The following is a 22587-nucleotide window of genomic DNA, read 5'->3' on the forward strand; positions in this document are numbered from 1 at the left end:
TCTCCGCCGATGCTGCCAGACCTGCTGAGTTTTTCCAGGTAATTCTGTTTTTGTTACAAAATAGCTCAGAGTGTTTGGAAAGGGCTAGGAATCTAACTTCAAGCACTTCAGATAAAGGGACGACAATGAGAAAGGGGACGGGAAATACAGGACTGAGGGTGTTGAACTGAATGCACACAGTATTCAAAATAAAATAAATGAGCTTGTGGTGCAGATTGACATTGGCAGGTATGATGTGGTGGGCATCACGGAGACATGGCTGCAAGGGGATCAGGACTGGGAGCTAAATATACAAGGATATACATCCTATCGAAAAGAAAGGCAGGTTGGCAGCGGGGGTGGGGTTGCTTTGTTAGTGAGAAATGAAATTAAATTGATAGCAAGAAATGACATAGGGTCAGATGATGTAGAATCTGTGTGGGTCGTTTTGAGGAATCGCAAAAGTAAAATAAACCATAATGGGAGTTATGTACAGGCCTCCAAACGGTAGTCAGGATGTGGGGCACAAGATACACCAGGAGATAGAAAAGACATGTAAGAAAGGCAAGGTTACAGTGATCATGCGGGATTTCAATACGCAAGTAGACTGGGAAAATCAGGTTGGTAGTGGATCCCAAGAAAAGGAATTTGTAGAATGTCTCCGAGATGGCTTTTTGGAGCAGCTTGTGGTGGAGCCCACTAGGGAACAGGCAATTCTAGATGTAGTGATGTGTAATGAGGCAGATTTGATAATGGAGCTTAAGGTGAAGGAACCCTTAGGAGGAAGTGACCATAATATGATAGTTTACCCTGCAATTTGAGAGGAAAAAGTTGGAATCAGATGTAACGGTATTACAGTTGAATAAAGGCAACTACAGAGGCATGAGGGAAGAGCTGGCCAGAATTGACTGGGAGATGAGCCTAGTGGGAAAGACAGTGGAGCAGCAATGGCAGGGGTTTCTGGGAGTAATTTGGGAGATACAGCAAAAATTCATCCCTAGGAAGAAGAAGCATACTAAAGGGAGGACGAGGCAACCATGGCTGACGAGGGAAGTCAGGGACAGCATAAAAGCTAAAGAGAAAGCATACAATGCGGCGAAGAGCAGTGGGAAACCAGGGGATTGGGAAGCCTACAAAGACCAACAGAGGACAACTAAAAAAGAAATAAGGAGGGAGAAGATTAAATATGAGGGTAAACTAGCCAGTAATATAAAAGAAGATTGCAAGAGCTTTTTTAGATATATAAAGGGTAAGAGAGAGGCAAAAGTGGACATTGGGCTGCCGGAAAATGATGCTGGAGAAGTAGTAGTGGGGAACAAAGAAATGGCGGAGGAACTGAATAGATACTTTGCATCAGTCTTCACGGTGGAAGACACGAGTAACATCCCCAAAATTTAAGAGAATTGGGGGGGGGCAGAGATGAGTATGGTGGCCATTACCAAGGAGAAGGTGCTAGGAAAACTGAAAGGTCTGAAGGTGGATAAGTCTCCTGGACCAGATGGATTACACCCCAGAATTCTGAAGGAGATAGCTGAAGAGATAGTGGAGGCATTAGTGGTGATCTTTCAGGAATCACTGGAGTCAGGGTTGTCCCAGAGGACTGGAAAATCGCTAAAGTAACCCCTCTGTTTAAGAAGAGAGTAAGGCAAAAGACGGGAAATTACAGGCCAATTACCCTGACCTCGGTCGTTGGTAAGATTTTAGAGTCCATTATTAAGGATGAGATTTCAGAATACTTGGAAGTGCATGGTAAAATAGGGCAAAGTCAGCATGATTTCATCAAGGGGAGGTCATGCCTAACAAATCTGTTAGAATTCTTTGAGGAGTTAACGAGTAAGTTAGACAAAGGAGAGCCAATGGATGTTATCTTCTTGGACTTCCAGAAGGCCTTTGACAAGGTGCCGCACACGAGGCTGCTTAGTAAGATAAGAGCCCATGATGTTAGAGGCAAGGTACTAGCATGGATAGAAGATTGGCTGTCTGGCAGGAGGCAGAGAGTGGGGATAAGGGGGTCCTTCTCAGGATGGCGGCCAGTGACTAGTGGAGTTCCGCAGGGGTCAGTGTTGGGACCACAACTTTTCACTTTATACTTTAATGACCCGGATGAAGGAACTGAGGGCATTTTGCTAAGTTTGCAGATGATACAAAGATAGGTGGAGGGACAGGTAGTATTGAGGAGGTGGGGAGGCTACAGAAGGATTTGGACAGGTTAGGAGAATGGGCAAAGAAGTGGCAGATGGAATACAACGTGGGGAAGTGTGAGGTCATGCACTTTGGTAGGAAGACTAGAGGCATAGACTATTTTCTAAATGGGGAAAGAATTCAGAAATCTAGAGTACAAAGGGCTTGGGAGTCCTAGTCCAGGATTCTCTTAAGATTAACTTGCAGGTTGAGTCAGTAATTAGGAAGGCAAATGCAATGTTGGCATTTATTTCGAGAGGATTAGAATATAAAAGCAGGGATGTGCTGCTGAGGCTTTATAAGGCTCTGGTCAGACCACATTTAGAATATTGTGAGCAATTTTGGGCCCTGTATCTCAGGAAGGATGTGCTGGCCCTGGAGACCGTCCAAAGGAGGTTTACGAGAACGATCCTAGGAAGGAAAGACTTAACATATGAGGAACATTTGAGGACTCTGGGTCTATACTCGATGGAGTTTAGAAGGATGAGGAGGGATCTGATTGAAACTTACAGAACACTGAAAGGCCTGGAGAGAGTGGACGTGGGGAAGATGTTTCCATTAGTAGGAGAGACTAGGACCCGAGAGCACAGCCTCAGAGTAAAGGGAAGACCTTTTAGAATAGAGATGAGGAGAAACTTCTTTAGCCAGAGAGTGGCGAATCTATGGAATTCATTACCACAGAAGGCTGTGGAGGCCAGGTCATTGAGTATATTTAAGACTGAGATAGATAGGTTCTTGATCGGTATGGTGATCAAAGGTTACGGGGAGAAGGAGGGAGAATGGGGTTGAGAAACTTATCAGCCATAATTGAATGGCGGAACAGATTCGATGGGCCGAATGGCCTAATTTCTGCTCCTACGTCTTATGGTCTCATATGTGCACTGCAATGCCAAATCAGACTGAGGTCCTGAAAACCTCAGCTCGATATCATAAAGGCTCAGACTATTTCCATCACGGCTATAAATACCGTAGGGTTTGCGAGCTTTAACTATAGTCCAGCAATCTGTGCTCCAGCAGATTGCGAGGATTGCTGAAGTACCACATGAGGGAGTTTTGAGGAGCATGAACCTGTTCTCTCTCAGGATGAAAGCATTCATGTTTCCACTCTGCCAGTGGCCTTGCTTTTGCCTGTCAGCCAACCAGTCCAGGCAGCCAGCTATCCATGCCTAGATGATGCTGTCCTAAGCTGGGCCTTTTAGGCCCAAAGATGCTTGAGGGCATTCTGTAAGGCCATCCGCAGTATCTCCCAGTGAAAGACAGTGGTTCTTCCCACCACACTGCAGCCAATGAGGTAGCACAATGTAGGAGCACAATGTAGGCAAAGACACCTGGAAGACAGATACTAAGGGACTCCACAAGGGTGAAAAGTTAAGTATTCTATGGAATATTGAATAGTTTGTTGGGTAAAGTTGATATCAAATTTGTGTTTTGTAGTGGCTTTTATTTCAACATTGTGCTAAAGAGGCACATGATGTTCTGCAACAGAGGAAAAGTACAACTGTGGTAGAATGGGGATTTGGGGTTCTGTTTAGTGGAACTGTAATCAAGCAGCCCTGCCAGAGACGGGCTGTGCTGGTTTCCTTTTCCCAGAGTTGAAGAATTGTTACAGCATAGAAGGAAGCTATTTGGCCCTCGTGTCTGCATTGGCTCTCCAAATGAACAATCTACCTAGCGCCATTCCCCTGCCTTCTCTCCATAACTCTGCACATTCTTCCTTTTCAGATAACAGTCTAATTCCCTTTGAATGCCTCGATTGAATCTGCCTCGACCACACTCTCAGGCAGTGCATTCCAAACCTTAACCACTCGCTGTGTAAAGAAAATGTTTCCTCTCTTTTGTCACTGTTGCTTCTTTTGCTAATTACTTTAAATCTGTGCTGTCTCATTATCAATTCTTTCATGAGTGGGAACAGTTTCTCCCTATCTACTCTGTCCAGACCCCTCATGATTTTGAACACCTATATCAAATCTCCTCTCAGCCTTCTCTTTTCCAAGAAAAACAGTCTCAATTTCTCCAGTCTAGCTTCATAATTCAAATTACTCATTCCTGAAACCTTTTCTACGCTGTCTCCAAACCCTTCACATCTTTCCTTAAGTGTGGCATCCAAAACTTGACGCAATACATTAGCTGAAGCTGAACTAGTGAGCAGAATCATCCGCTGCGGGCCTTTGTTCCATGGCAAGGATGGGAACATAGGAACAGGAGTAGGCCATTCAGCCCATCGAGCCTGCTCCACCATTCAATGTGATCATGGCTGATCATCCACTTCAATGTCTTTTTACCACACTATCCCCATATCCCTTTGTGTCATTGGCATTTAGAAATCTGTCAATCTTTACTTTAAACATACTCAATGACTGAGCTTCCTCAGGCTTCTGGGATACAGGATTTCAAAGATTCACAACCCTCTGAGTAAAAAATAATTCTCCTCATCTCAGTCGTAAGTGGCTTCCCTTATTTTGAAATTGTGTTCCCTGGTTCTAGACTCCCCAACCATCTTACCTGCATCTAGCCTGTCTATCCCTTGAAGTATTTTGTAGGCTTCATTCTTTGAAACTCTAGAGAATACAGGCCCAGTTCCCCCAATCTCTTTTCATAGGACAGTCCTATCATCCTGGGAACAAGACTGGTGAACCTTCGTTGCACTCTCTTGATGGCAATAATATCCTCCCTAAGATAAGGGGACCAAAAATGCACACAGTACTCCAGGTGCAGTTGAAACAAGGTTCAATACAATTTAAAGAAGACTTCGCTACTCCTGTACTCAAACTCTCTTGCGATAAAGATATCATTTTATCATTTAAACATATCATTTAAGCCTTCCTAATTGCTTGCTGCACCTCCATGTTAGCCTTCAGTGACTTACTGATATGAACACCCAGGTCCTTAGCACATCTACACTTTCTATTCTCTTAACATTTAAGAGATACTCTGTGTATCTGTTCCATCAATCAAAGTGGATAACCTCACATTTTTCGACATTATATTGCATCTGCCATGTTCTTGCACGCCCACTGGCCTGACTTTTCCAGCCCCTCATGCCGGCTGGATCTTCCAGTCTTGCCGATGTGAATGGAGATTTCAATGGCTCACTGGCCCCGCCGTGGGAGAACCTGCTGGGGTGCTGGAAAATTCCGGCTATTATGTCTGTCCAAGTCCTTTTGAAGCCACTTTGCATCTTCCTCACAAAACACATTCCGCCCTAGCTTTGTGTCATCCACAAACTTGGAAATATTACATTTAGCCCCCACATCCAAATAATTGATATATTTTGTGAACAGCTAGTGCCCAAGTGTTGATCTCAGCGGTACCCCACTTGTCACAGCCTGCCAATGCGAGAATGACCCATTTCTCTGTTCTCTATTCTCTGTTTTCAGCCTGTTAACCAATCCTGAATCCATGCCAGTATTTTACCCCCTATCCCATGTAATTTAATTTTGCTAACCAATCTCCTGTGGGGGGTTTTATCAAAAGCCTTCTGAAAATCCAAGTATACTATGTCCACCAACTCCCCTTTATCAATTCTGTTAATAACATCCTCAAAAAACTCTAACATGTTCATCAAACGTGACTGCCCATTCATTAATCCACATTGACTATGCCCAATCAGACCATTATTCAAGTGTCCATTTATCACATACTCTTCTGAGAAAAGGTCAAAAGTGGGGATGTTTGCTGACAATTGCACAATGTTCAGCACCATTCATGACTCCTCGGATACTGAAGCAGTCCATGACCAAACGCAGCAAGACCTGGACAATATCCAGGCTTGAGCTGACAAGTAGCAAGTAACATTCGCAGCACACAACTGCTAGGCAATGTCCACCTCCAACAAGAGAGAATTTAACCATCGCCCCTTGACATTCATTGGCATTACCATCACAGAATCCCTCACTATCGACATCATGGAGTCACCATTGACCAGAAACTGAACTGGACTAGCCATATAAGCTACAAGAACAGGTCAGAGGCTAGGAACCCTGTGATGAGTAACTCCTGGCTCCCCAAAGCCTGTCCACCATCTACAAGGCACACTTCAGGAGTGTGATGGAATACTTGCCACTTGCCTGGATGAGTGCAGCTCCCACAATACTCAAGATGCTTGACATCATCCAGGCCAATGCAGCCCGGTTGATTGGCACCACATCCACAAATATTCACTCCCTCCACCACCGATGCACAGTAGTAGCAATGTGTACAATCTACAAGATGCAGTGCAGGAATTCACCAAGGCTTCGTAGACAGCAACTTCCAATCCCACGACCACTACTGTCCAGAAGGACAAGAGCAACAGATAGTTGGGAACACCACTGCCTGGAAGTTCCCCTCCAAGCCACTAACCATCCTGACTTGGAAATATATTGCCATTCCTTCACTGTCACTGGGTTAAAATCCTGGGCCTCCCTTCCTAACAGCACTGTGGGCGTAGCTACACCACATGGACTGCAGTGGTTCAAGAAGGCAGCTCACCACCACCTTCTCAAGGGCAACTAGGGACAGGCAATAAATACTGGCTCAACCAGCAAAGTCCACATCCCCTGAATGAATAAAAAAAAATAATTTTTAGCATTTTCCCTACTACTGATGTAAGCCTAACAGGTCTGTCATGCCTTGTTTTCTCCCTCTCTCCCTTCTTAAATAGTGGAGTGACATTTGCTAACTTCCAATCTGAGGAACCATTCCAGAATGTATAGAATTTTGTAAGATGATCACCAATGCATCTACTACCTCCATAGCTATCTCTTTCAACACTCTGGGATATAAGTCATCAGGTCCTGGGACTTATCAACCTTCAGTCCCATTAATTTCTCCAATGAGGCTCATACTAATTTCCTTCAATTCCTCTTTCTCCCCAGTCCCTTGGATGTCTAATTCTGGGAGATTTCTTGTATTTTCCTCAGTGAAAACAGACACAAAGTAATCATTTAGCTTCTCTGCCATTTCTCTATTCCCCATTATAAATTCCCCTGACTCTGCCTGTAATGGGCCCACATTTGTCTGAACCCATGACCAAATGCAGCAAGACCTGGACAATATCCAGGCTTGAGCTGACAAGTAGCAAGTAACATTCGCAGCACACAACTGCTAGGCAATGGCCACATCCAACAAGAGAGGATTTAACCGTCGTCCCTTGACGTTCATTGTAGAAAATAGAAAATGGCAGCTGGTGGATTTTAAATTCAATTAATAAATCTGGAATTAAAAGCTAGTATCAGTAGTCATGATCAAAATAGCTATCATTGAATGCCATTAAAACCCATGTGATTCACTAACAGTGTTTAGGGAAGGAAATCTGCCAACCTTGCCTGGCCTGGCCTACATGTGACTCCAGACCCACAGTGATGTGGTTGACTCTGAACTGCCCTCTGAAATGACATGGCAAACATTTCAGTTCAAGGGAAATTAGGGATGGGCAACAAATACTGGCGTTATCAGCGATGCCCACATTGCATGAAGAAATAATTTTTCTAAAATGACTGCATAATTCTTGCACCTCTCTGCAATTTGTTCCTCTACACCCTTTCTACTATCTGGTGGCCTATAGACTATACCAGGCAATATAATTGCACCTTTTTTGTTCTTTAGCTCTGGCCATATAGATTCTGTCCTTGACTGACTTGGGACATCCTCTTTCTCCAGCACTACAATGCTCTCCTTAATCAATACTACCACTCCTCCCCCTTTTCTCCCTTTCTTATCTTTCCTAAATACCTCATATCCAGAAATATTTAACACCCAGTCCTACCCCTCTTTGTGCCAGGTCTCTGTTATAACCACCAAACCATATTTCCACTTGGCAATCTGTACCTGTAACTCACCAATCTTATTTACCACACTCTGTGCATTCACATACATGCACGTTAACCTTGATTTAGACTTCATTGCTTTCTCCCTTACTCTTACACCTAAAACTTATGATTCCCTACTCTAGTGCCTATCTATTTCTCCCCATTTTCCGTGCACCTTGGCATTCCTCTCTGATAATTCCTCTTGGTTCCCACAGCCCTCCCAAGTTTATTTAAACCCTCCCCAATTGCACAGCAAATCGCCCCACAAGGAACTCATTCCCGGTTCTATTTAGGTGCAACAGATCCCATCTCTTACAGAACCAGTTCCAATGCCCCAATAATCTAAAGCCCTCCCTCCTGCACCATCTCTCTAGCCACACAGTCATTTACTTTATCCTCTTATTTTGATACTGTGTTGCACATGGTACTGAGAGTAATCTGGAGATTACTACTTTTGGGGTTCTACCTGCTAATTTCCTACTTAGCTCCCTAAATCCTGACTGCAAGACCACATCCCTCTTTCTGCCTATGTTGGTCATACCAATATGTACCATGCATGTTCACTCTCCCCCTCAGGGTGCTCTGCAGATGTTCAGTGATATCCTCAACTCTTGCACCAGGAACGTAACACACCATCCTGAATTCAAGTCTGCAGCTGCAGAAATGCCTGTTTATTCCCATAACTATCAAATCACTTTCTAGAACTATTCCAGTCTTCCTTGTAGCTCCCTATACTGCTGAGCTACCTGTGGTGCCATGGACTTGGCTCTAGCTGGACTCCCCAGATGAGCCATCACGCTCGTGAGTATTCAGAACTGAATACTGGTTGATGAGTGGGGTGCACTCAGGGGACTCCTACACTAGCTGCCTGTTTCTACTTGACTGTCTGGTGGCTAGCCATTTCCTCTCTCCCTGCACACTCTGAAGCTGAGGGGTTACCACATTTATAAACATGCTGTCCACGAAGCTCTCAACCTTATGAATGCATTGCAGTGACACCAGCTGCTGCTCAAGTTCTGAAACCTGGAGCTCTAGTTACTGAAACTGACAACACTTCCTGCACAAACAGTTATCTAGGACATGGGAAGTGTCCTGGAGTTCCCACATAGCACAGGGTGTGCATTCTAAGGGTTGGGGCTGCCCTGCCATTCCTTTATCTGTTAGTTAATAACCTTGCTACTGCGAATAAACCTTACTGCTGCTAATAAACCTTTACTAATGCTAAAAATTAACTACTATTAATAAACCTTACCAATACTAATAAACCTTATGGTTGATCATTAACCCCTCTAATATTTAATACACCTCACTAGTAGTAATAAAACTTACTTTAAAAAAAAAGAAATATAAGACTCACCAGTTTACTCCCTAGTTTTGGTAAGATAAATAGGAAAAATCACCAGCCAATCGTCTACTTGCTTCCCTGTGATGCAACACCTCGATTTTTCTTTCTGAATGTGGGTTCTGAGCCTACAGACTGGCTCTTGATGGAATAGTTGCTTTATGCTCGTTATCTTCTCACTATCTCATGATGCTCTCAAAGTGAACTCTTACTCTCTCTTGCATTGCTTTATGTCCCTCTGGATGCTCGCTCTCTCACGCCACTTGCACAGTGAATTCTCACTCTCTCCTGCACTGCTTTATGTTCCACTTGTGTTCTTGTTCTCTCATTCGCTCTCAGAGGGAACTCTTGTTCTCTCCTACACTGCTTTATGCCCCGCTAAGTTTGTGCTCTTTTCTACCACTCTTGGAATGAACTCTCACTCTCTCCTCTGCTGATTTAGGCCCTGCTGTGTTCTCACTCTCTCCTGCCACCCTCAAAGTGAACTCTTGCTCTCTCCTGCACTCATAAGGGATTGTGTAAACATGTTGTGGGTTAATTTATTTAGGCTAGGCATATGAGAACATTTATACAAATGTAGAAAGCTTGATGACTTCAGCAGTGTGTGTGTGTGTGTGTGTTTGTGTGGTATGCTCAAAAATAAAAGTGAAACGATGACAAAAGTATAATAATTTTCATAATATTTTTCTGGTTTATTGTGAAGTATATTTATCGGGTAAGTATGGTTGTGTCGGTCTGTGTGATTTAATTACATTTGAAGTCATCAAAAGAAGCTAGGTGCTGGACATGCTAATGGTTAAAATGGATGCTGGTTTAGTAAACATAGTGTGAGGGGAATTTGCATTTTTAGATAAATGAAGGGATTATTTGGATTCCAAATGGATCTTAGTCTATTTACAACTAGCTCGATAAGCAGTGCTAAGGAGTGTATTTATTTTTCCCAAAGGGTACCTACAATATTGACAACATGAAAATTTCTATATTATGAGGAAGATAATGTTTCAAAGACATATGGAACAATATGATTTACATACTAAAAAGAGAGAAACATATATAAAGGAGAATGAAAGGCTATGGCCAGAATTTACGTGCCTGACACACGAGTGTAAAATAGCGTGCAATGACTTTGGGTGAGCATCCCAATAATTCAGTCAGTGGGTGTGTGCAGGATTTGGAGCCATGCCTGTCGTCAATTAAGAGGCCAGTTAAGGCCATTAAAAAGGCAATTAAGCTATATGTTGCCCGTGTGATTTTGTGTTCGCTGCATGGACAAAATGGGCAGGCGGGCAGCCCACAATTTCAAAAACCTTATTCAAGGATGGGACAAAAAGGGTCTGCAGTATTGCCACTGTGAGTAGTGAGGAGTTTTGGAGATAGTTTGCTGCTGGTTGCTAGTTGACACTTGGCAGCTTCATCTCTGTTCGGGGCTTCATTCCTAGCATTTCCAGGCTTTATTTCAAGGCTTATTAGTTTCTGCAAGACTTCCAGAGGATTCAGACTGTGTGGACCCTTCCAGGTTTCAGACAAACTTCCATTACCCTGGTAATGGGGATTGTGGTCTCCACTGGTGGCACCTGCTCTGAGGAGGAAGAGAGGGACAGAAGTGGCAGAATTTTGCCCTTACTGGGCAGGCTTGGTGGGGGCGGGTCGGATGGTCGGGAAACCGGCCGCCACCTGTGATCGGGGCTGGACCCCAATTTCATAATGGCGTGCCAATTAAGGCCCGTCCAGTGTGAGATATGTGCTGCAGCGCTCAATGCTGCCTGTGCGGAGTGGGGGGAGGAGGGTGACCGGGGCGAGTGGGGAACTTGGTGCATGCGCACTGGATAAGCTCCCTGAGGCACAGAGCTGCCTCAGGGAATGAAAAGTTCTGGAACACAAAAATAAAGAAATTTTAAATATTAAGAAGATATGACTCTGTCACATGAGTAGGGGCATGATATGAAAGAGAAGTCAATTTTCTGATTTATTTATTTTTATTTGCTGTTGGAAACCTCATCCCACCCGTGGGTGAGGTTTCCTAAAAACTCCAAAGGCTCCATCGTAAGGTTGGACAGGCAGCAAAAAACTTAAATTAATTATTACTTTAATTAATAATCTCATTGTCGGCGAGTGTGCTACTGATTCCTGCGTGCGCCCGCCAATTGAATGTGATTGCGTGCCCCAAATCATCGCGCGTATTTTCATGCTCGAGTAGGTCAGGCACACGTCCTCCCACCAAGGTGATAGTTTTATTCCAGGTGTCCCAATGCAGCCTCAAGGGGAAGGACCTATGGGAGGGGAGGTGCAAGCACAAGGGTTGCAGGGCCAGCAGGGAGTCCAAGGCGGAAGGGGCCGCAGAAGAAAAGACACCACTATCCTGCTGCCAGAGTTTACAGGCAGCAATGCAGTTACCTCAATATGTCTGAAGTGTAATGCCGAAGGAGGCTCCGCCTCTCAAGGGAGATAGTGACCTCCATTTGTCAGACGATTGGGCCTGAGATCAGCTCTGACTGTGTGGGTGGACACTGTATGCCAGTGCCTCTGAAGGTCACAGTGGCCCTCAACTTCTATGCCTCCAGCACTTACCAGTCGTCAGTGGGAGTTCTTTGTGGAGTGTCCAATTAACTGTCCACAGCTGCATCAAGCTGGTGACAATTGCTCTGTTCAGGTGGATTCTGATCATAATTCTTTACCGTATGGATGAAGCTAGGCACTTTGAGCGAGCCAGAGGCTTTGCAGCATATTCTGGGTACCCTGCTCATCCAGCGCCATCGACTGCACACATGTGGCCATCAAGGCGCCAGTGGGTCAGCTGGGTGCCTTCGTCAAGGGATTCTACTCCATGAACGTGCAGATAGTGTGTGACCACAAGGTGCAGATTCTGCAAGTCTGTGCAAGGTACCCTGGCGGCTCCCATGTCGTGTACATCCTCCGACACTTCCAGGTGCCAAGGCTGTTCAGTGGTCCAGCCCGACGGGATGGGTGGCTGCTAGATGACAAGGGCTATCCATTGAAGTGGTGGCTCATGATGCCTCTCCGCCACTCAAGAACAGAGTCAGAGCAGCGTTACAATAGGAGTCATGCCTCCACAAGGGCGGTGGTAGAGAGGACCATGGGTCTTCTCAAGATACGCTTCCCATGCTTGGACCATTCAAGGGAGCACTACAATTCCCCCCAGATCGGGTGATACTGATAATGGTTGCATGCTGCACTCTCCACAATCTGGCACTGGCAAGGGGGAACCCACTGGAGGAAGAGGATCTTGTCGCAGCTGCACAGACCACAGACGATGAATCCAGTGGTGAGTCAGAAGAGGAGCACATTGAGGAGAGCACTGAAGGTGTGGAGGCAGGCCTTGCCCCTCCAAAGAAGCAGGGACACCAGAGACACCTTGATCCAATGTGCCTTCAACTAGGCTACCAAAGATCTGATTTCACCTCATGGCACAGCTGTCGCCTCCCTCACAGATGCCTGAAATTACCCTTTCATTTGAACCCAAAATCGACTCAATAAAGTATCCAGCCACTTGCATCCAGCACTATATACTGGCGTACCCTGCATCAGAAAGAAAAATGATGAAGCATACTCAGGCCATCAGAACCAAATTGGCACATTGAAAGCATAATGACATTACCATTACTGGTGTTGATGTCTACACCAGTAAATATAAAAACAAACATAAGTGAACAGAAAATCACCGTGAACTGTCCCTCATGTGCTCATGGTGCCTTTAACTTATGTTTCCGAGTGCTATGTCTGGGTACCCCTCTCGCTGGCACCGGCATTGGAGGCAGCCTGCTGACTCAGCCGTCTTGTTGGCCCTGATGACCTTGGTGGTTGCCCTCTGGCCAGTGAAGCCTGAGCTGGCTCCACCTGGGAGGGAGTGGCCAGTGCCACGGCTGGCATCTCCCAAGTCATCGTAGCCTCAACAGATGCCCACAGTCACTGGCAGAAGGGCAGAGGAGCTGCTGCGATCACCCAGAGCGCCCTGAGAGGAGCCCACAGAGGTGACAGGCAGCTTGTGCACCAACTTGTGGTCACTCTGGACCTACCTGCTCAGCATTCATGGATGGGAACCTAGCCGGCATACTGGATGCTTCATCCATCTCCCACACTGGCACTGACCACCTGAGGTCATTGCCTGAGTGAGGGCTTGTAGGTCCGAGCGCAGCACCAGGAACCCCTGATTCTGTCCCTGGAGCTGCCTCTCCATGAGAGTCACCAGTCTCTCAATGGAGGAGGCAGTGCACTCAGCCATGAATGTCAATGTAGTGCTCATGCTCCGCATGGATTCCTCCACAGTGGGGACCATGACATGCAGACCCTCATGGATCTCCACCAGATCGTCCTGCACATCCTGCTGGACATCCAGCATCTGCCACCTAATGGACGACTCCATAGGCTCATCATCTGCCTACGACTCGGCATTGTCCTGGTCCCCAACTGTCCTCTGACTGCCAGCTCCCTGGGAAGTCTCTGCCTCTGCCTGCACCTCAAGTGAGTGTGAAGTGCCGTCACCAATGTGCACCAACATACTAGCCGCAGAACTAATACCCACCGAGGTGCTGGTGTCTGCGCTGGTGCCTGATTCAAAAATCAGGTGTGATGCAGGTTCAAATGAAGTCCAGTGGCCCTCCAGCATCAGGGGTGGCCGTTTGGGGTCCAGAGAGCAACTGCATGCTGACGAATCCAAGGGAGAACAAGGACATGTCATTAGTTAAATTCATCGCTCTGTCACTGTGCCAGGAACCCTGGTGAGACAATGGAGATCTGCATGATGGTGCCACCGTCTTTCAATGATCAATGGGTTCTCCAGGTTTGAGGCTCCCACCAATGAAAAGACTACACTGCTTGCACAATCTGAAACTCTCACCTCTGTGCAATGCGCTCTTAACTTCGTCTGGCACCCCCGCTTCTCCATGTTCGGTTACATGGGGAGCATGCCGGCTCTCCAGCTCAAGGTATCTTGCTCGAACCTGCTGAGCAACAGCAGGTTGAGTGGGCCTCTGTCTGTCCATGTCCTATCCTATTGGTTATGGCTTTTCTTCTGAAAGAACAGAGGAGCATTGATTAGTCCATTCTCTACCTGCAGCAACATTGCAGCCTGGCCAATCCCAGCTGGGGAACACCTCATAGGGCAAATCCGAGTCATGGCCCTCAAGCTGCAAGGCACTCAGTACAAGCAGCCATGGCTCACTCCCTTGGCCAGCTCTGGGTCACTGACAGCTGGCACTTGGACTCTCATGCTCCTGAGGTCCATGGGGGGGTGACAGATATACCTTAACACTTTTGCACACTGATCCATGCCAACACCGTACTCACCCTACCTGAGCGCAGCAGTGCATTGAACCTCTTCCGACACCGCACCCATGTGCGCCGCACTACGTCATGGCTGCTAATCAGTGCAGCAACCTCCTCCCATGCCCTCTTTGTGAGGTGCAGTGGCCTCCCCCTCCCCCATCTCTGAGGACCATGAGGCAAACATCCAAAAAGTTGGGGGCTGAGTGCCGTCCCCCGCTTGCCATGTCCAGCCACACTTGACTCCATAAATTGAATGTTGAAGACACAGAGGAGACTTTCTTCCGTGATAGCTTCCCAGGGTTGCCTGGACCATTTTTAAACCCCTGGGCAACCCCTCCTCCCCAACTGCCCCTTCCCGACCTGTGAGGAGCCACGTTTCAAGCGGGTGGGCCTTAATTGGCCCACCAGCATGAAATCGTGATTGGGGGCCGATCGCGGGCGGCCAGCCATTTCCCAACCACTCCCAGCCCACCGACTGCGCCCACCTGACAACCTCAAAACTCTGCTCTGTTTCAGAAGGTCATGTAAGATCTAACAGAAGTGTGTGAAATAGCTTTAATGAAACCTCGCATGAGACTGCTATGTAACGAAATTGAAGTTGGGGAAAAGCCATTTGGTATTCTACAGTTGAGTGGGTATTGTGTTAACTTTCTGGTTCTGTTTTAAATCTAAAATCTATTTTGGACTGTTGCCTTAAACAGGGTATGTAACTGGGAGTCAGGTTAATTAGGAATTTAAAAGTTGTTATAGTAGTAAGTGATTGTAGCCTCATTTATATGCTTGAAATCTTTTCTTTTGTTAATAAATATTTTACTTTAATTATTAAAATCTCTAAAGGTCTTGGTGGACACATTACTTTTGAATTCAGTGCACACGTCTTCTTGTATTAAATACAAATTGCAAAACTGTTGTGATAGCGTAACTAAGTTTCCCTCATGGATTTGGTCCACCTGGCACACATCACCTGCCACGTCACAACAAAATTAAGACTGATCACATGAAACATTTCCCTCTTAGTGATGTCATGCTGCTATTCCTTGAAGGCCAATTACACCATCTCTTTTCTTTTTAAAGATACTTTCTCTCCATCTAATGTAGTATAACTAATTACAATACATGTTCATGTTTAGTTACCATTACTTAAGTGTACAGAACTGAGGAATCTATGAATTTCTAAAGTGTAAAGGTAATCTGCTGGTACGCCCAGATCTTGTAATGGTAATCCTGTCTGGAGGTTTCTTTAATTCCTCATAATGATCTATGGGTTTGTCGTTCTTGGATGTTGTTCCCAATTATATTTGGGATCTTGTCCTTAATGCAATATGACTGCACAGTGATTGAGAAGCTGGAATGGATCTGATTTGTCCTCTGTTGCATCTCACAGTTGCGCCTTAACATATAATGACTTCACAAGACCTTTGTTCTGGACAAATCCCTGTTACCTCAGCTGGTTGCCACGTACCTTCTGTGGGATCCTGCATGCAAACTTGTTGTCCCAACTGTAAACTTTGCAATTCTGTGCCTGTGTTTTTATTGTGCACATTGGTCATCCTCTCTTGTGATTTTAAAAGTTGCTTACTAGTTTCTGAGAGAATAGAATAGAAAAGAGTAGATAAATTAGTATGTACTGGTCTGCCAAACATGAGTTCTGTCAGTAATGGAACAGTTGCACTTAAAGTTGCTGCTCTCAGATGTAACATTGTAACGTGTAGATCTTGCTTGGTTGGCCTACATTTTAGAATTAGGATTTCACCATGTGAATCATTCGTCCAGCTCGGCCATTAGATCTGGGATAATGAGGAAAAGAAGTAGTGTGATAGATATTCCACTTCACACACATATCCTGAAATGGCTCATCAATAAATTGCAGACCATTACCCGTAATGATCTCTCTAGGCACACCAAATAAATTGGAAATAGCACTTAGGGTGTGTGTGACAGTTGTGCTTGACGTATTGTGCAATTGATGAGTAGGGGGGCGTTTGGTAAAGTCATCACTGATGATGATGAAGCCAGAGCCATAGGCATGAAAGAGGCCGAATGCAGATTTGGACTAAGGTGGGTAGGGATCTCATATGGAATTAGTGGTTCTTTGTGCTGACTTGGCATATGCTCTTGACATGCCTCGCACTTCTTGACGACGATTTCAATGTCATCGTTCATACCCAGCCAGTAGACTGTCTCTCTTGCCAGTCTTCTCTTCTGATCTATGCCCATGTGTGAATGATGAAGTTATTGAAGAATATTAGGTTGCAAAGATTTAAAAATTACTACCCAGGAGATGCCTAGCTCACCCCATCCCAATAAGGCCATGTTGAACATGTTGAATTGAATCAGACCATCCTTCCATGATGGTTTTCCACAGCTTCTGTAGTGTGGAATCTTTTGCCATTTCATCTTGTAGCTGCTAGCATTTGCTTTGTGCAAAATGTACCAGATCAATTAACATACTTACATTCTCCTGCAAGCGCAATGTTACAGCTCCCTTGAAACTGCCAATTTTGATGAAACATTCAGGGCATTTTGATGTTAGATTGTGAACTCAGGTGATAGCAATAGTTTCTGAGGCTGATCTTCCTTGTAATGTCCATCTAATTCAATGGATTGTTACTCATGTGAGGTCATGGCATGCTGTTAGACCTATAATTGCTGGGCCTTTAGTCTTCATGATGTAGAACATCTGTGATACACAGGAGGATTGATTGTACTTGCACTCTGAAAGTTGTGCAATAGTAGGTTTCACCATGGCCTTCCATGTCTGTGGATACATGTGTTTTAGAATTTGCAGAGATAGTACGTTGGCACTTGCACCTATTTCAATATTGGTCAGTAAGGAATAGTTACCAAATTTCTTAGGGCAGATAATTTGAATGTTGCCGAAAGCTTTGGATGGTCAAATGACATGTACGTTTTCTGAGAGATTGACAGTATGTGTTCACTGCTCTTTGTCTCATCGTGCATATCATAATCTTTTTCTGGTTTGTCAATTACTTCATGTATAAATTTCTGCCAGGATAGCGGATGGTCATTCTTACTGCTTGAAGGCACCTTTGTGTACAGTCTTTTTGAATCAGTGCACAGTTCTTTGTAGCTGCATCAGCCTTTACTTTATTGCACTGCTGCTACCAATGGCTCTTTCTGCCGCATGCCTTGCAGAAATGCCGGAAAGCTGAGCGTTTCCTTGGTGCATGCAGAAGGACACACCTTCCACATGTCTTGTTAGATTTGGGTGTTCTAGCAAGTGCGTCAACAATTGGTGTTGTACTTAGGACCTGTAAGCTTTGTTGACCTGCGAGGATCACTTCGTGCTTACATCCATCCTTGAGTAGCTCTTTGATTCTATACATTTTGGGCTTGTCTAGCAGGAATTTCCAGAACCATGAGAGTGGATGCTATCACCAACTCAACAATTCTGACTGCTAGCTCTGTGTTTGAAAAATCACAGTACGTACCCTTTTCTCTGCATCTGCTGGCAAAGATATAGATTCTGTAGGCTGTTGTCGAAATGACATGAAGTCTAGTCGATAAATACGGAAGTTTAACCTGATTCTGTACCAGTCTTCCAAAGTTGTCCATATCTTTTGGGGATCCGTTAGCCCCTCTACTGTTAATTGTGACATGTTCAGTCTGTGTGAACCTTTGTTCCCAATTGCTAGGTGAATGTTTATGGCTTGCTTATCTGGTTCAGATACACCTGAATCAAGAAACCATAACTCCACATGCTGTTAAACATCTTGAATTTGGATAGTAGATCAACTGCATTCCAATTCAAACTGGGGAATTTAGTGGACATTTTGACAATATCCCTTTGACGTTCCTTCTCCTATAGTACCTGGGATGAGCGTTGTTGCAGCAACTTTCACATGTTTTCCAAAGCTCTACCCATGAAGATGAGTTGTGGTGGGTACGCACCACGGAGTAATGGCAGTGACACTAACCAGCTGAGATCACTGCCGGTATGAGGGCTTGCAGGTCCGCACACAACCACAGGAACCCCTGATTCTGTCCCTGGAGCTGCCTCTCTATGAGAGTCACCACTTTCTCAATGGAGGAGGCAGTGCACTTGGCCATGAGGGTCAACGCAGTGCTCATGCTCTGCATGGACTCCTCCATAACAGGGACCATACCTCATGGGTCTCCGCCCGATCCTCCTGCACTTTCTGCTGGACATCCAGCATCTGTCACCTAATGGATGACTCCACAGGCTGATCATCGGCCTTTGACTTAGCATCATACACATCCCTAGCAGTTCTCCAATTGCTGGCGCCCTGGGCACTCTCTGCCTCAACCTGCATCTGAAGCAAGTGTGAAGTGCCCTCACTCCTGTGCACCGACATTCTAGCCAAAGATCTAATGCCCACTGAGATGCTGGTATCTGCGCTAGTGCTTGCTTCAGACAGCAGGTGTGATGCAGGCGCACCTGAAGCCTGGTGTCCCTCTGGCATCAGGGGTGGCTTTTCGGGGTCCTGCGTATGAGTATGTGCTGGTGAATTTAAGGGAGAACAAGAATGTGTCATTACTTTAAGTCATCACACTGTAACTATGCATGCCAGGCACCCTGGTGAGACAATGGAGATCTGCATCATGGTGCCATTGCCTTCAATGATCAATGGGGACTCCAGTTTTGAGGCTCCCATCAATGAACAGATGGACGCTACAAAGTTTGCACCATCCAAAACTCTCACCTCTGTGCACTGCGCTCTTACCTTCATCTGACGCCCTGGCCTTTCCACTACCGACTGAACAAGCTGCGTGGTGCCTCTCCTGCTCCAAGGCGCCCTAAGCAAATCTGGTCCGGATTATAAGGTTTGGGGGGCTCCTACCTGTCTCTGACCTCTCAATGTTGTTATGGCTCATCTTCTCCTCAAAGGACAGTGGAGCATTGATTTGTCCACTCTCTACCTACAGCGCTATTGCAGCCTGGCCAACCCCAAGTGAGGAACACCTCGAAGGGCATATGTGAATCATGGCCCTCGACCCCCAAGGCACTTAGACCAAGCAGCCAGGGCTCACCCCGGTGGCCAACTCTGCCGTTATTGAGAGTTGGCACTTATACTCTAACACCCCTGAGCTCCACGGGGGAGATGGACAGCCCTTAACACTTCACCAGACTGACCCATACCAACACGGTACCCAACCTTCCTGAATTCAGCAGGTCGTTGAACCTTTTGCGGCACTGCACACTGTTCTTCCCTGGCAGCCTTCAAGGAGCTGCCTGTGCCATTCTTAAACCACCCGTGTAACATTGTGGCTACTGACCTTGGCAACCACCTCCTCCCAAGTTCTTTTTGTCTGGCTTGGTGGCCTCCTTCCATCCCTGGGGACACGGGTGTCCCCCCGGCAGCCACTTACTCCAAGGGTGAGGCACTCGTCCAAAAATCAGTGGGGGCTGTGTGCCCACTCAACCTGCCATCCCGCCTGGTGTCTCCAGCCAACGTTGAGGCCATAACTTCACTCTCCAGAATGAAGAAGATATGTTCTTCCCTGGCAGCCTTCAAGGAGCAGCCTGTGCCGTTCTTAAACCACCCGCCGGGTCACCATAGGACCTTGCGGCCGACAGGCCATTGCCACCGCCTGGCCCTTCCTGATCATTGGGAAGACGAGTTTCACGCTGGGCGGCCTTAATTGGCCAACCAGCGTGAAATCACAGTTGGGGGCTGATCGCGGTCAGGGGCCTGTTTGCCAACCAGTCCCGGGCCCACTAATCACGTGCACCCACCAAGGGTAAAATTTAGGCCGAATTTGCAATCATCCGCTCTGCCCGTCAATGGTGGGCCGTGTTTCCAGCTGCCACACGTTGGGAACTTCATTATAATACATCTGCATATTATTATAAGCCCAGCTTGCCAAAATCATCCCCTCGTGCTGGATCATTTGAGCAGTCGTCCTGATTGTTCACCAGCCTGTTTCACAGCAGCATTTATAAAACATTAACCTGGCGAGCTGCACTTTCAGAGGAACTCAGAGGTGAGTGCACAGTAATATTGCGCGCAGCGGTTGCAGTGGTCGCCTGTTGGATCTTGAGGTTGAGACACCGTGCATTTAGGCGAGGATAGAGGTAAGCTGCATTTTCCTGGCTGGCTGACAGTGCGTTGCCAGGGCAATGGCTGCACTGTGGCCGAGGTGAGTTGAGAGGTGGACAAGGGCTGCACTGCAGTTGATGGTGGTGCACAAGAACGTGCGGGAGTGGGAGGGAAACAGCCATGCATTACGGAAACCTTGTATAAAGTGACCATTCCTCTGCAGCTGAGACATGGTGGAAGCTGTGCTTCTCTCAATTTAATTTCATTAGCATAGGTCCATCCATGTGTTCTGGTTAGGTTAGGCTGCAAAGCACTCCTGCCAGAAAAATTAGGGAAAGTGGGGCATGACAGTTGGTATTCATGAGCACATTTCCCATTCTATATGCCCATGGTCTACCAGAAAACAGTGGGATGGAGCCTGAAAGCCTAGGCCTCTACCATTAACATTTGTTTGACCTTCTGTTAATTAATCATGTCTCCTTTCTTTGCATTCTGGAAACCAGCCGTAGTTACAGCATCTTACTAAGGAAGGTTTTCAACAATCTTCCCAAATGTTCATTAGTGACAAAATTACCAATTACAAATCATGTAAATGTGCTGAATTGCTATTAATTAAGATAGGTGAATAGAGGTTCATTAGTTCTTTAATAATGAATAACAACATCAATCTTGGAATGGAATTGAATGATAACAAAATCAAGGTGCTTAACTGTTGTTTCCAGCTATATCTTATTTCTGCCACTATATATTAGGGGAATTTATAAAACTCATTATATTTAAAATTGTGTATCCTGTAACATTTAAGCAGTGGAGAATTTTGATCTCAGCTTTCTATAAATTAATCACAGAATAAGATTCTGTTTAGATGTATTTAACCAACAAAGTTTTTTTCTCAAGGCTAATACCTTTGATAAAGTTAAAACAGCACCTTCATGCTTATAAAATATAAGTTGGGTAACTAATGTTGAAAGAGAATAATTAACAGCCAATGAAGTGCTTTTGTGGTGCGCTGTAATGTAGGCGAGTATAGTAACCAATTTGCACAAAGCAATCCCACAGATAGCATTGAGACAAATGACCATGTATCTATTTTTCAGATGTTAGTTGTGGCATAGCCTATTGACCAGGACAATAGGAGTTCATCAGATGGAACCTCAGTTTAATGTTTCATCCAGAAGAGAAGACTTCTGACAGAATAACATTCATCAGACCTTCACAGAAACATTAAGGTTAGATTATCTAATAAAATTTGCACTAACTCTTGAACATCCAACTGTTTGCATTAGAAGCAAGTGTGCATCCACTAGCTGATACAGCCATAGAAAAGGGGGATGTTACTGCCAGTAGGTTAAAAAAAGGCAATGAACACCAATGCAAATGCATCCAGTGAGTCAGCGGTGGAAATTGTTGCTATAATACTGTATTGTAGTTGACTGGTGTTTGCATGCACTATTTTGAGCTGCATGTAAAAAGAGCTTTAAATTAAATAGTGTGAGGGAGGATTATTGTCAGGGGAGATCTGGAAAGCTAAAGAGAAAGAAAGGCAATAGTGCAGGGTAGCGATGTGGGTGATGATAACCAGAGTGTGAGGAAGGGACAGAACCTACTGCACCAGTAAATAAGACTGCACCAGTAGATAAAGTCAGATAGTGAAAAATGCTAAAAAGTCAGAGTTAAAGGCGCATTATCTGAATGCAAGTAGTTTTCCTAACGAGATGGATGAATTGATAGCATAAATGGAAATAGGTAAGTATGCAATGATAGCCATGAGAGAGACATGTGGTTGCAAAGGGACCATGGTTGTGACCTGAATATTCAAGGGTATTTGACATTTTGGAAGGACAGAAAGAAAGGAAAAGGAGGTGGGGTAGCTCTGTTAACAAAGGATGAGATCAGTACAATAGTGAGAAGTGGTCTTGATTCGCAGGATCAAAATGTGGTATCAGTTTGGGTGGAGATAAGGAATAGTGAAGGAAAGAGGTCACTGGTG

Source organism: Carcharodon carcharias, chromosome 17 (genome assembly GCF_017639515.1).
Source record: "Carcharodon carcharias isolate sCarCar2 chromosome 17, sCarCar2.pri, whole genome shotgun sequence".
NCBI lineage: Eukaryota > Metazoa > Chordata > Chondrichthyes > Lamniformes > Lamnidae > Carcharodon > Carcharodon carcharias.